At 45.8% G+C, this 13,960-nt stretch overlaps 1 protein-coding gene across 4 annotated transcripts in view; it reads left to right on the top strand.

Annotated features, from left to right (window-relative positions):
- The window catches only part of FOXP1 (forkhead box P1), a 493,878-nt gene that overhangs the window by 317,764 nt on the left and 162,154 nt on the right, over window positions 1-13,960 (top strand). The window lies entirely within an intron of this gene.

Raw genomic sequence — 13,960 nt, 5'->3', positions numbered from 1 at the left:
TGTTTATTTCCAGAAGTTTGTACTTGTATTCTCAGAGCATGGATGATCAGAGGTAATTGACACCCTGGGAAGGAAAGCCGTGATTAAGGTCCGTCTACCGTATTTTCTCTCCCTTTCAGGAAAGCTGAAAGTATGTGTGGCAAAATCACAATGGTGGAAAGTGTCCTCACTCTTTCATTTCATATCAGATGGATTTTGTAGCATGCCACATGATTTTTTAAAAATCCTTCCTATATTAAAATAGTTTTGTGTATTAGCCCATCTTCCAAAAATTTCCTTGGGAGAGGTATAATATACTTTTTACCAAAACAAAACAAACAGCTCAAAAAACCTGCTCTGTATTACTCAGAAAAAGCAGAACTAGTAACATCGGGCATTCCAAGTTACAGAATCTGTCTTAAGAAGTATTTTAAATTATTTTCTTTCAGTTTTAGTTGTTTGAGAAACAGTAGAAGGAAAGCGCTGCCGTCTGCTTGCTCACTCCCGTGTGCCTGTCTGTGATGGCCAGGCGCGCAGAGCTCAACCCGGGCCCTGCACGTGGGAGCAGGAGCCAGCCCTCTGCTGAAAGCCATACCCACTGCCTCCCAGATGTGCTGCAGCAGCCAGCTGGAATCAGGAACCAAGGGTTAGACTGAACTCAGATACTCCGATCTGGGTTGCTGCTGTCCTGACTGCTCGGCTAACCACCTGCTTCAGGAAGTACTTTTATGTATTTTAAGTCATTTGTGCTTCACAACCACCTGAAGAAATATGCGAATATTATTTCCACTGTTCACATGAGGAGACTGTGGTTCACAGGTGTGTGACCACTTGCCCAAGGTCGGAAGCGGAGTTGGGATTTGAACTCAAAGTTCTGCACAACAATAGGTGGAGAACAAGTGGGAGATGTGGTTCTGCTCACCTGGGGCACCTGCTGGTCCTCCAGCAGGGAGCGCCAGGGCCTCTGGGACTGCCAGCAAGGTGCCATGGGTTTGGGATGGACTCCTTCGCCTCCTTAGCCTTCTGTACTTAACATGGCGATCATGCAGAAGTTGGGAAAGAGGCTCACAATGAGAAGGGCTCAGGAAAGGAGTAGTACAGACATAAAGAATTGTAACTTGGACTGTGCTTCACCCTTTTCCCCGTGCTTCTCTCTCAAAGTTCTGCTAAGATTGTTACTCTACCCCTTTCTTAACACCTGCCTTCTTATACTCAAGGAGGAGAGAAATGATTGGTTTGTTAAAGGCTCCACTGTACGGAACCACTAGGGACTGGAACGCAGCTCAGTACTACCCTGCCCTTCCCTTTCCTTGCCAGCTTTTCTCTTCTTCCTCCTGTTTCTATCTGTGACCTCCCAGGAGTTCTTTAGGTCACTGAGGAACAGAAACACTTGCATAAATTTTACATGCAGGCAGTCTGAGTCTTTTTCTCTACATGTAACATTCTTTTTCCATGACTTTTTAATGTTGGGCACAAATCTTAAAGTTCCAACACCCAGCCTGAGCTTTCAGTTCTGTAGTCAGAAGCACAGGGACAGCAGGCTGGGTTCCTGGACACCAGGCTGGGTTCCTGGCTCAGGGGATAACACTGAAGCCATGCTTTTTAACTGGTCTGGGTTCAGGTCTGGAAGCCATGGGGAAGCATCCACAGGAAGTACCCTCTGAGTCCTTGGCAGACTCTCTTCCTGATGCTTGTAGACCTGAGCTGTGTCCTGCTCGTGCCGGCTGTCACCCTGAGTGTGCTCAGCCTCCAGCGGCTGCCCATGGCTCTAGCCATCTGACCTCTTTCATTGGAAGCCAGGTGGCGTGTTGTGCCTTAGTCCTGTTGTGACTCTCTGGCTTTCTGGTTCTCAGATCTCTAAAGGGCTTATGTGATTCTGTCTGGCCCATTCAGATGACCTGCCTGAAGGTCAACTGGCTTGGGACTTGGTTACAGCCATAGTATCCCTTCACATCAACCCCTAGGTGAGAGTCTGTCTGTTGGAAAGAGTGGGGTGACAGAATGTCTTAGAAATTCCACCTGCCATAGAACAAGACAGATGTAATAAAAGATAAAGATGGATGCAAGGACCAAACTGAAAGTATTGACTTTCTATAGTAATTGCCTAAATTCATCTTTTTCTTTGCCTACATGACCCATTTTCTACCCATTAAAGTCATACACATATATGTATGTATATATATATGTGTGTGTGTGTGTGTATGTATAAAGATTTACTTATTTTTATTGGAAAGTCAGAGGAAAGATCTTCCATCTCCTGGTTCACTCCCCAAATGACATCAACATCCAGAGCTGAGCCCATTTGAAGCTAGGAGCTGCTTCTGGGTCTGCCATTAGGGTGCAGGGTCCCAAGGCTTTGGGCCAACCTCTACTGCTTTCCCAGGCCACAAGCAAGGAGCTGAATTGGAACTGGAGCAGCTGGGACACAAATCGGCACCCACATGGGCTCCCAGCCAATATGAGGTGGAGAGTTTAGATACTAGGTTACCGCAGTGGGCCCTAGTCGATTCTTTTTTTATTTCTTTGAAAGGAAGTGATGGATGGAGAGAGAATTGGAGAGATATCTTCCACCTACTGATTTACTCTCCAAATGGCTACAGTGGCCCTGGGCTCATCCATGTCAAAGCCAGGAACCAGAACTGCAAATAGGTCCCACATGGGTATGGGCTCCAAAGCGTGTGGCTCAACTTATGCTGCTTTTCCTGGAGGCTCCCAGGGAAGCCAGATCAGAAACAGAATAGTAGAGACTTGAACCTGCGCTTCGGTAACATAATACTAGCAGCATTGCAAGCAGCAGTTGACCTGTCACATCACAGCGCAAGCCCTCATTGCTTTTTCTGGTGATTTGAACCTGTCATTTCTTCTGTGCATTGGCCTTCCATCTCCATGGGACCATGGCTGTTCCATCTTGAAACAGGACCGAGGCTCATGAACAGATTCCTCCATGGACTTATCTAGAGCAGGTTTTAGTTGTTCTTTCCTGAAAGCTCCCTCATGCTTCCTGTGTTCTGTGATTATTTCTGGATTTGCTGGTATCTTGATTCCATCTCCCGCTAGAAGAGGTGCCAGTAAGGGTAAGGCCAGGCTTGTCTTGTTTTTCCTCAAAGGCCCAGTGCCTAGGTCCTGCTCATATGAAGCATATACCAAAATTGATGTGTTTCATTCATATGCAAGCCAAAGATAGAGCGCCAGTGCCAGCAGAATGGTTAGCTTTAACATTTGTTTTGATCGGGTAGTAGAGTGGGGAGACCAAGTTCCATGAGATCTATGCTAAAACATTGGTTGAAAAACACCTGATGGACAGACACTCTGGAAAGAGAGGAGAGAGAGGAGGCTCTCAAATGATGCAGCCAGAGAAGAGCAGTTTCCATATTACCTCCAAACGGGGGTAGAAAGTAGGTGACAGCTGATGGCTGGGTCATTTTAAATAATGGATGGGCAGAAGCCTTAGGCCATGTGAGTTATCCCATCCACTGGTCCAGCCTCTGAAATGCTTGCAACAGCTGGGTTTGGGCCCGAGCCAGAGTTTCCAACTTAAGTGTCAAGAACCCAGGAATGGAGCCTTCTTCACTATCTCCCAGGATCTTGATTAGGAGGAAGCTGGAGTCAGAAGCTAGAACCTGAAATCGAACTCAGCTATTCAGTTGTATGGGTTTCGCAACTGCTTGGCTCAACACCTGTGATTGGTTCTTTTTTTTTTTTTTTAAGGATTTATTTATTTATTCATTGGAAAGTCAGATATATAGAGAGGAGGAGAGACAAGAGAGGAAGATCTTCTGTCCGATGATTCACTCCCCAAGTGAGCGCAACGGCCGATGCTATGCCGATCTGAAGCCAGGATCCAGGAACTTCTGGGTATCCCACATGGGTGCAGGGTCCCAAGGCTTTGGGCTGTCCTCGACTACTTTGCCAGGCCACAAGCAGGGAGCTGGATAGGAAGTGGAGCTGCCGGGATTAGAACTGGCGCCCATATGGGATCCCAGCGCGTTCAAGGAGAGGACTCTAGCCGCTAGGCCACACCGTCGGGCCCTACGTTTTAATTTGTTTTAAAATATTTTTTCCAGGCCCGGCACGGTAACCTAGCAGCTAAAGTCCTTGCATTGCATGCACCAGGATCCATGTGGGTGCCAGCTATACTCCCGGGAGCCCTGCTTCTCCCATCCAGTTCACTGCTTGTGGCCTGGAAAAGCAATCAAGGATGGCCCAAAGCCTTGGGACCCTGCATCCACTTGGGAGACCCGGAAGAGGCTCCATGCTCTTGGCTTTGGATTGGCTCAACTCTGGCTGTTGTGGCCACTTGGGGAGTGAACCAGCGGATGGACGATCTTTCTCTCTGTTTATTCTCCTCTCTATCTTACTTTCCAATAAAAATAAATCCTCACAAGTTTTTTAAAAAATATTTATGCCTTTTTATTCAATAGGCAAATTTATAGAAAGAGAAGGAGCTGCAGAGAGAAAGAGATCTTCCATCTGCTGGTTCACTCCCCACATGGTTCCAAGGACCAGGGCTGGGCCAGAGCAAAGCTGGGAGCCAGGAGCCTCTAGGTCTCCCTTGTGGGATACAGGGTCCCAAGCACTTGGTCTACTTAGGCACATTAGCAGGGAGTAGTTGGGACTCAAATTGGCACCCATGTGAGATGCTGGAGGCGCAGGTTGAGCCTTCACCAACTATGTCATGGCGCCAGCCCATCAGCTTAACTCCTAGGCAGTGATTCTTAAAGACTCCCTGGAAGCTGTTTGACATTGGGCACAGTGGTCGACCACCTTGATTTCTGTTGAATGAGTCTTACAGTTCTCACCTTGGAAGACTGCTGGAAAAGGAAGGACAGTGAATGCCAATACCCGACACGCTGAAACATTAAACACAATCTTCATCATTATTAGACTCTATTCTTTTAACCATGACTCTGCAAATCTGGCATGAAATTGACATGCTATCTCAACAACAAATAGATTTTGGAAGCAATTTTTTTTGAGAGTTACAGTAGATTATAGGCTCATCACAGATGATATCCACTTAATTAACTTTTATCAGCACATATTACATAAGGATTGCCTACTTCGAAATCTTTAGATTGCAATAAGTACATTTCACATGTAACTACATTGAACATGACTTCCCATTTTAAAAAAGTAGTAATAGTACTTCATTACGTGAGAGAGACAAGTTCCCATCCACGGGGTCATTCCCTGAGTGCCTGCATGGCTTGGTGCTGGGAACTAAATCCAGGTCTCTCACCTCTGCCTGCAAGAAGCTGTGTTAGCAGGAAGCTGAACTTAGGAGCCGGGCTCAGGCATCCTAGCCAGGCACTGCCCTGTGGGGTGTGGGCATCTTAACTGGTGGCCTCAGTGTAGGTTGAGCATCTGCCCCCCCTTGAAAGCAAGAGAGGAAAAAAAAAAAAAACCAGATCCAGGAAGTGCTGCTGACATTGACAGTGCTTCTGGGTTTCTGTTTGGAACTCCAGTTAGCATCTTGTTAGAGTGATTCAGGAATAGTGGATCACATCAAGTCTGAAAAGCAGAGACTGTCTGTTCCCCTTTTCCCATTGGTTGATCTATGGTAAAGGGGCTGTTTCCCTAAAGACTGGCTTGCCCAACTTTGCTGGGGAGAAGTCTTCCCTCTCCTGCCCTGGTTGTACAGCAGCATGCCTGGTGCAGCTGAGCCGCCAGCTGGGCAGCTTTGAAGAATTCATTTCCGTAAGATCTCCAAAATCATTCATTTGGTCAAGTTTTTTCCATGTTTTAGATGAGACTGTTTTACTCAGCCAGGCAGTGTAGATCAAGGCACATTTCGGTATGGCTGAAAAAAGAAAAAAAAAAATCCCCTCCAAACGACCTGTTCTGATTATTTCTCAAGGCAGGTGGAACAGGAGTCATGAATGGGATGATGGGAGCATTGAGGCAGCTTCTGCCACTTCATTTACTAGGGGCATCATTGCGGCGCTGGGTGGCCCCGTGCTTTCCCCTTGTTTTGCCTGTCTTTTAATTCAGCCAGTGTGATTTAGAGACGTCGCTAGGTTGCCTTGCAGCAGCCATGTGAGAGTCTGTTTCTGACTTCATTCCAGCAGAGCAGCACAGACCCAGAAAGGAGGTGGGACTGGAGCACGGCTTTGTCCCTCATCAGCTGGGGGAGCTTAGCACCAAGCTGCTGCCCTCCTAGAAGGCCTTGATTTCCTTTCCTGTGAAATGGAGCGATGTGCTGCTTATCTGAGGGCTGTGATGGTAAAGAGAGGTGGCCTGCCGATGGAAGAAAGGGCTGAAATTACCTGCAGATGGTTTTGCTTTCTTTTTATTGTAGTCCAAAGTTATATGCAAAACCAAAATGCCATTTTCGGAGTGGGTGGTGTCAGTTCACCTTCTTTCTAGGTGGAGTATGAGAAAGTGATTATAGGTAATAGGTAATAAATATCTTTTTTTTTTTTTTTTTTTTTTTTTTACTTATTGCAGAGGCAGTTTTTCCACTGTTAATGAGGGTAATTTGACTTGGTTGAAAGATTGCAGTTCTTAAGAATTAATGCAGTAATCCAATTCAAAGATTTAAAGAGATCTAAGATTTTTCACAGGTCGCATGCGAGTGAATGTGCTCCTCTCACATAGCAGCTAATGGACTTGAACGCCAGTCTGTCATTTACCGTTCCTTCACTGCCTAGCAGCTTTGCCCTTGGTGGTGAGCCTGCATCCCGGGTAGCTCCGGCTACAGAGGGGTGGAGTCCATGGCTAACACCGTGGGCACGCAGTGGCCTGTTTCCCACCGCCCCTGGTGGACGGGAAAAACTGGGGTTATCTTTCTGAATGACATGTTCGAATCCTCATCTGCGGAGGTCCGGGGGGGATATCAGACTCAGGGGGGCTGCCTCCATGCCTTGCTCTTCCAGAGGAAGGCCTTTTATTTCTGTGACGTATTTTTTAAAAACGAATTCATGTATCATTGTGTGCATACACATAGGTTAATTCACGTGAATACAAAGGTTACATGCATCGTATTCATAACTTTCCATTTTTTCATAATGATGTATTATGTTTTAACAGCCAACAATATTTTTGCAAAGGCTTATTTTATAAAGGATGTTGGAACTGCTCTTACTTCCCAATCCCATTATGTTCCTAAATATTAAAAATCCCATTTTGAGGCAATTAGAAGCATTCACTCTTCTCCACGTGCGCTCTGCAGACAGCATCCTCGTTCTGTACACAGGAGCCTTTGTTCCTTCATTAGAAAAAGGACCAGAGCTCATTCATTGCAGTTCCAAAGTGGTATCTGTTCAAACGTTGAGGCAGCAGCACAGCCCAAGGAGAAGCCCCCTGCAAAAGTCCCAGTGGCCCTTGGGGTTCTCAGGCAGGGTCCTTCTGGCACCGCCCTTACATCTTGAACTGTCATCCTGGAGGACCCCGGTAGCTGTTCATCAGTTTTATCATCCAGGAGATCTGTATGCTCACAGAGGCGGGATGAGGAAAAGTCAAGCTTGTCTAGAATTCCAGAACTCTGTCGTTGCTGAAAGCTCACAGTCCTACAAAGAACCAGCCAGAAATGTGTTTTTGTGTTTGTTTTTTAAATTTACAGGCTGTTGCAAAGTGGGTTAAGCCACTGCCTGTGACATTGCATACCATATGGGCATCTGTTCAGTGTCCTGGCCGCTCCACTTCCAATCCAGCTCCCTGCTAATATGTCTGGGAAAGCAGCAGAAGATGACTCAAGTCCTTAGTCCCAGCCATTCATATTGGAGACCTGGAAGGAACTTCTGTCTCCTGGCTTCTGCTTAGCGCAGCCTCAGCTGTTACAGACCACAGGGAGTGAACCAGCAGATGGAAGATTATGCTTTGCTTTCTCTCTCTCTCTCCTTATTTGTTTTCAAATGGGTACATATATTTTTAGGAATCTTTTACATTACAATTAGTGGACACAGTTTAGCTGTGGTCGTTGTGTCGGGAAGGTCATCGGTAGGCATTTCCGAGGAGAGCCAGGCCAGTGTTTTCTAGGCCAAGTCCATTGTCAGCTGTAGCAAGTTTTTGCAGGCTAAAACTCCCAGACTGGGTTGGCAGAAGCATTAGGCCCCATCAGCTATCAACAAAGAGCCTCAGTTCTCACAAGAACAGACATTCCTCCAGCCTTCGGGGAAACTCCCCACATCTGACGTGTCCAGGAATGTCAGTAGTGCCACTCAACACTGGTGGTGGTCCTGCAGAAGCAGAGACTGAGTGCACGTCTCTCCTGCCCCTGTGCTTGCTGCTGCTGCTGCTGCTGCTGCTGCTGCTGCCCTGTGACTGGGCTGGGAGGAAGTGCGGAAAGCAAGGCTGATGTAGAACAGAGTGCCTGAAGCTGGAGGTGGGAGAGCAGGGCAGTGCGTGCTAGAGTCAGCTCACTGCTCCTGGGGAAGGGTCGCCCCAGCGAGGGAGCCAGCCGGAGGACTAACTTCCCACCCCTCCACCTGCTGGCTGCCTCCTCCTTGCCTGCCCGCACTTCCCCATGGCTGCCAACGGATAAATTGCCTTCATCCTGCTAATGCTAATGGAAGACATTATTAACAGAAGGGAGCGCTTCCTATGGAAGCTGGGGTCTGGTGAGTGGAGACTTGACGCCCTTATGCTGGTGGTGCTGCGGGTCAGAAACTGGGGGGGGTCTGGAGACAAATACCATTTTTTTTTCCTGAAATAGTTTGCCATTTAAAGAGACATGTCTAGCTGTATACATATGTGCGTGTGTGTGTATATATATGAAATATTTTCACTAGTAATCTTTTTTTATGTTGTATTTCTCAGAGAAAGAAAAATAGATTTTCAAATGTAAAAACCTGCTCTCCAATTGAGTATGCAAAAATCTCATTGCAGTATTTATTCCGAACCTGCTCTCATAATGTTCACTCAAGGAGAAAACAGCAAAAAACAGTTGTTGATGGACTTAGCACAGAACTGGATTAAATAAGCATTAGTCTACTGAAGCTGATTACAGGAATATGAAAATGCAATATCTTAATGGTACATATTTTTATGTGGCAGCTCAGTTGCCTTTCATTTTGCAGCTAATATGTCTATTCTTATGAGTCATTTACTTCTTTAATTACCTTTTGCAGGCAAGGCACCATGGTATATTAATGTGAATGATTTTTACTGCCAGTTTATCATACAATGCCCCAGAAGTTGAAAGGCGTAATTGACTTGGAAGAACAGCTCATGGAGGAAACAATATTTAGTTGACAGTTTTCCTTGTACTCTCTGTTGACGTTTATGAGTTTACACTATGCTAAAGGAGTAATAAACACAATTTTCTTTCAATAACAGGAAAGGGTAGCTTCTAAAAGACATTTGTGGAAAACACATTTGTTCATTTCTTGAATAATATGAAAATAACACATTTCCGGCGATAAGGCCTCTCAGATTGCCAACTGAATTAAACCTTTGAAGGTGCATTTATAACCTGTCTGGGAGTGTTAGGAGATATTAGGGTCCTGTGATTGAATTGACTTAATGAATATTTAAATTATGTACCGATTTGGGCAAATCACATTTAAATCTAGCGTTAGGGTGAGACTGTCTGGCAGGTCCTCCCAGCCTCTTGGCAAAGGGTGGAAGAGGGCATGGGGATCGGGAAAAATCCTCTTTCTCCCAGAGACGGAAGAACTGACAGCACATTTTGGGAAAATAAAATAAGGCGCAGCTGACACAATGCCTTATAAGGTGTGGCCTTCCAACAGTTAAAGTGGAGCCTTGGGTGGGTCGCTGCTGCCTTGCCGCCTGGAAGAGTGCCCCCACTGCACTTGGGTAGTTTTGTTTCAGCCCTGACTTCCGTCCCCCACCCTGGTCCTCGGTCCACTGTGGCTCTGAGCAGGCCCTGGTTTGGCACATTGGTTTAGAGGGAGTTAAACTTTTTCACAGTTTTCTGGATTGTTTGCAGTTCAGTCCTGTGCAACATAATGAAAGTTTTCTAGCCATCTGTTGCTAAGCTGGCGGTGAGCAAGGCCAGTATATCCAAACAAAGTTCTGGCCTGCTGTAAACTGAACCTGTCAGTTTAGCATAGCTTTGCTGACCCCTCCAGTGAACAGGGCAGCACTTGGTACCAGGCACTCGCTGCTTAGAGCTTTCAAAGGGGAACTATTTTGGGGTTAGGGGGTGGGGGCCTGTTTACTTTTTCCCTCCCATTCCTCTTGCTGGCTTGGAACTCACACTTAATCTCTAAATGGGTGCTTTCCCCCCTTCCTTCCCCTCCCCTGGGGGAGGGCATAACTTCCTAATAGGAGACTGTAACTGTTAGGAAACAGTGTGCGGGTCTCTAAATGTGTGTGCGGTGGCTGTGATGGGAAGGGCTGTTGTGTTATTTTGGTTTCATTCTTTTGCCCTCCAGTGTTTGGGGACAGAGAGTCCAGGCGAAGCATCTCCTAAAGTTCCTACTTGGCTTAGATCATGACACATTGTTCAGAGCCTTCAACAGGACTTGTTACTCCCTGTCTTGTGTGCTTTGCATGTCATCAGCAGACGTTAACACAAGACCTGATGTAGCAGAGTGGCAATTAGACAGCGCTCCCTGCTGTATGGGGCATCGCCTACTCTCCTAAGGTCCGTCTAGTGCTTCGAATTGCCTGAGCCTTAAAATAACTTCTTTGTTTTGTGGTGTTTTTCTTACCCTTTTGTAATAGTGTTTCCTTGGCAATATGTGAAACATGGCTATATATTCAGATCACACACGCAGTAGTATATATCTGATTTCCAACTTTTTTTTCCCACTGAAATAAGCCTGTTTTAAGTCTATTTTTCATGAACTTTTTGAAGTATCTTCCCCTACCCTCCTTAACAGAGTCTGAACATAGCCAATGCTAGGCAGGAAGTTATTTACAGACAGATGTGGAACCTTAAAGGGGTTCATGGAAATGACATATTAGGAACAAAACTATGCATGGATTTCACATTTTTTGCACAAAAATGGATATCATTCATTTTCCACGATCCCAAGTTTTTTGTGTACATACACACAGATTCACATAGTCTAATTGTCTATCCACAAGTGTCCCCAACCGCCATGAGTCCCTTTTGGGTTAGTGGCTTCCTGTAAGTGCCGTTGCATTTTATCTGGCCTTTACTGTCAGCATTCCCCATCCGGAATCGGTTACCTGTGTGCTGGGTGAGGGAGGGCCTTGGGAGGCCAGCATCCCACCAGCTTGTCCAAGGAGGATGGCCACTGCTGCTGAACAACCCAGCAGCCACTGTTGTGGTCACCCAGCCCCTCCAGGTGAAAAGCAACCTACAGTTGCGCCCAGCAGCAAAGGGAAAGGACCGGGCGCTGGGGTGAAAGGATTGAGGCCAGCACTCACATTAACCGAGGAGCACGCAAGGACCAGGAACTACATCCCTGGGTGGGCATGGAGACAGAAGAAACCAAGGGGTAGACTAAGAGAGCTGCCTGCTCTTTAAGGGACATGCGACATTATTACCCAAGCGCAAAACATTTAATTTAAAATGTCAATGAATGCACTTACTTGGAAATACCAGAGTCATATCTGTTTCTAATGTGGTTGACATATAAAGTACTTTTTTGTTGTTGCTTCAAAGTTTAAAAAAATGTATCTGGGGTAGAGTTTGGAGAATGTGTTTCAGGTACAATATAACATGTGTTTACGCTACGAGTCAAGCAAATAACCTTGGTATTTAGGACACTGCCTTTCAGAACATGAAATTGTATTTTGTTGTGTCTCTTTTTTTTTTTTTAAAGGAGGGCTACATTAAGGGGTCACCTATTAGCTGTGTTTTTGCTGTCTTAAACTCAGCCCTTCTGTCTATTAAAATCAAACCACTGTGTAAACATTCCAGTGTTGTTCTTGGTCTCTACAATGGCCACGGGGATCAGGTTTCACCTGCCTGCACATCTTCAAGCAATTAGAGCAATTAACGTGAAGCCATTTCACATTGGAGGATTCAAGGTCTGTGGTGACATTCAAGTCCAGGGTGAGCCTGAGAGAGAGAGCGGGGAGAGGCCCGGAGCCTGACCACTATGCCGTGGCCCTGAGCAGACAATTCTCTTTTAAAAATGGTAGCTCTTTAATGATGTTATTATGAGGTTTTTAAATGACATATCAAAAGTTGTTTATATCAAAAAAACCCAACAGTCATTTAATTATACTAATGAAGGTCTTTATACGTGGCAGATTAGGGGGAAAAAAAACCCTCTAATGGGCCTGAGAGATAAAGTGCTGCTTCTTGCATTACAGTGGTGGCAGTGGCAGTCTTTGTAGGGAAAGAATATATTTTATAATGTATAAGGGAATTTGCATGTCTCTTTTCATGGTAAACCTCCCTGTTGTGGGTAAATGTAACGATAACAGCAACACGGAATATTCAGTGGAAGATTCTTGCACTCAGTGTTGAAAGCAACTGTGTTGGATTTTGTTGTTGTTGTTTTTCAAGGGTAGAGAAGAACAGTGGTTACTTTGACAGATTGAACAAGTACAGCTTAAAGAAAAACTAGCAACTTTAGCACATCCCATAGCTGTGTAGGCACGACAGAAGGTGACTTTTAAAAAACAGTCTTAGACTCGGGTAGGGCTTGCTTTGTTTGTTTGTTTGGTTTGGTTTTTTTACATTTGTAACCTAGTTACACAGGAATCTTGTTTGCACAAGGCAAACCCTAAACTGATTACAGCTTTTTAAATTGGATCCCAGGTTTCTAAATCCATATTTTGCTGTTGGTTTATTATGCAAAAAAGGTGGAAGGGGGGGGAAGCGCTAATTTTAAAAATCCAAGCTTACAGCTACAGAAGATCCTGCTTTGCAGTCCCAGAGGGTGCTTGCAATCAGGAATGCCGCGGGCTAAATGATAATGTGGAATTCTGTTGTCCTTTAACCTGATGCTGCCTGTTCACGCTCCGTGTTTGTTAACAAACAGCTCTAAGTACGAAATCATTCACTCAGAGAACTTTTGCATTTAATGAAACAAGAGACTTTCTTTAAATCATTGTTCCCCTCTGAGAAAGTTCTCACCATCGTTTCTTTATGGGAGTGCCTACTTGGCTTCCGAGCCACCACGAGGTGTGGAGCAGTGACCCCTCTGTGGGATGGAGCTGGAATGCTTGTGTTGATTCAGTAATGAGCTCCCCAGCCCCATCCCCTAGGAAGGCTGCCTCAGCTCTGCTGCTGGGAGCTGTCTCTCCTGGGCTGCAGAGCCCATGGTGCCCAGGCTGCGTGCCATTTGCAACTGCATCACAGGGCAGATGCTGATCAAAGGCAGCAGGTTGGACTCCCAGAAGGAGTCCAGCTTCCTGTTGCGCTCCCTCCACACGGCTGGCTGGGAGATCATTTGCTGAATCCATCCTGGAGCAGCTGAGTTGGAGAGCGACATTTGCGTGGGCTACTCCACCCTCTGCTAAAGGGGAGAGGCCGTGCAGGGCTCAGTTGGGCGGTGAGGCAGGAAGCCAGATCATTCCCATCTTTCCCCTGGCCTCGTCCTCTCTCTCTCTGTGATCTGCCTTTTGAACTGTTTTTGTGGCTGATCAGTTCCACCTAATATGTCTCTTGATTTCTGCTATTGTCATACCCAGGCGACATGCTGTTCTCTTCATTTTTATAAGCTTTACATGCTTCTGCCTGTCATATTCTGGCGGTTTATCTTCAGCGTCTGGATTTGCTTTCAGACTTGCATGTCTATCAAGCTGCCGTTGCTTTGAATGTGAGATCAAAAGAAGATGAATTCCAGTAAAAAAAAAAATTTCCTTCTATGAAGAAAAGATTGGGGTCTGTGTAAACATCCCACTGACAGCTCCCAATGAGTTATTTTAGCTGCGTATTAGCACCTGGATGACAGACAGTCCAGCGTTCCACGCTCAATAACAGATCACTTGCTGCCGTGGCACAGGAGCATTGCCACAACAGCAGTGCATTTGCACAAGGAATCCTCTTCTTCCTCCTCTGCTTTTTTTTTTTCCTTTCTGTTTTCATTTTTTATTGAAGATGGCTGTTCAACTCTTCGTCCTCTTCCCCTGGCTGGCTCCTGACGCCTTC

The sequence above is a fragment of the Ochotona curzoniae genome, unplaced genomic scaffold, assembly GCF_017591425.1.
Source record: "Ochotona curzoniae isolate NIBS_2020 unplaced genomic scaffold, NIBS_Ocur_1.0 contig_908, whole genome shotgun sequence".
Lineage (NCBI taxonomy): Eukaryota > Metazoa > Chordata > Mammalia > Lagomorpha > Ochotonidae > Ochotona > Ochotona curzoniae.
This window is presented reverse-complemented; position numbering and strand designations above follow the sequence as displayed.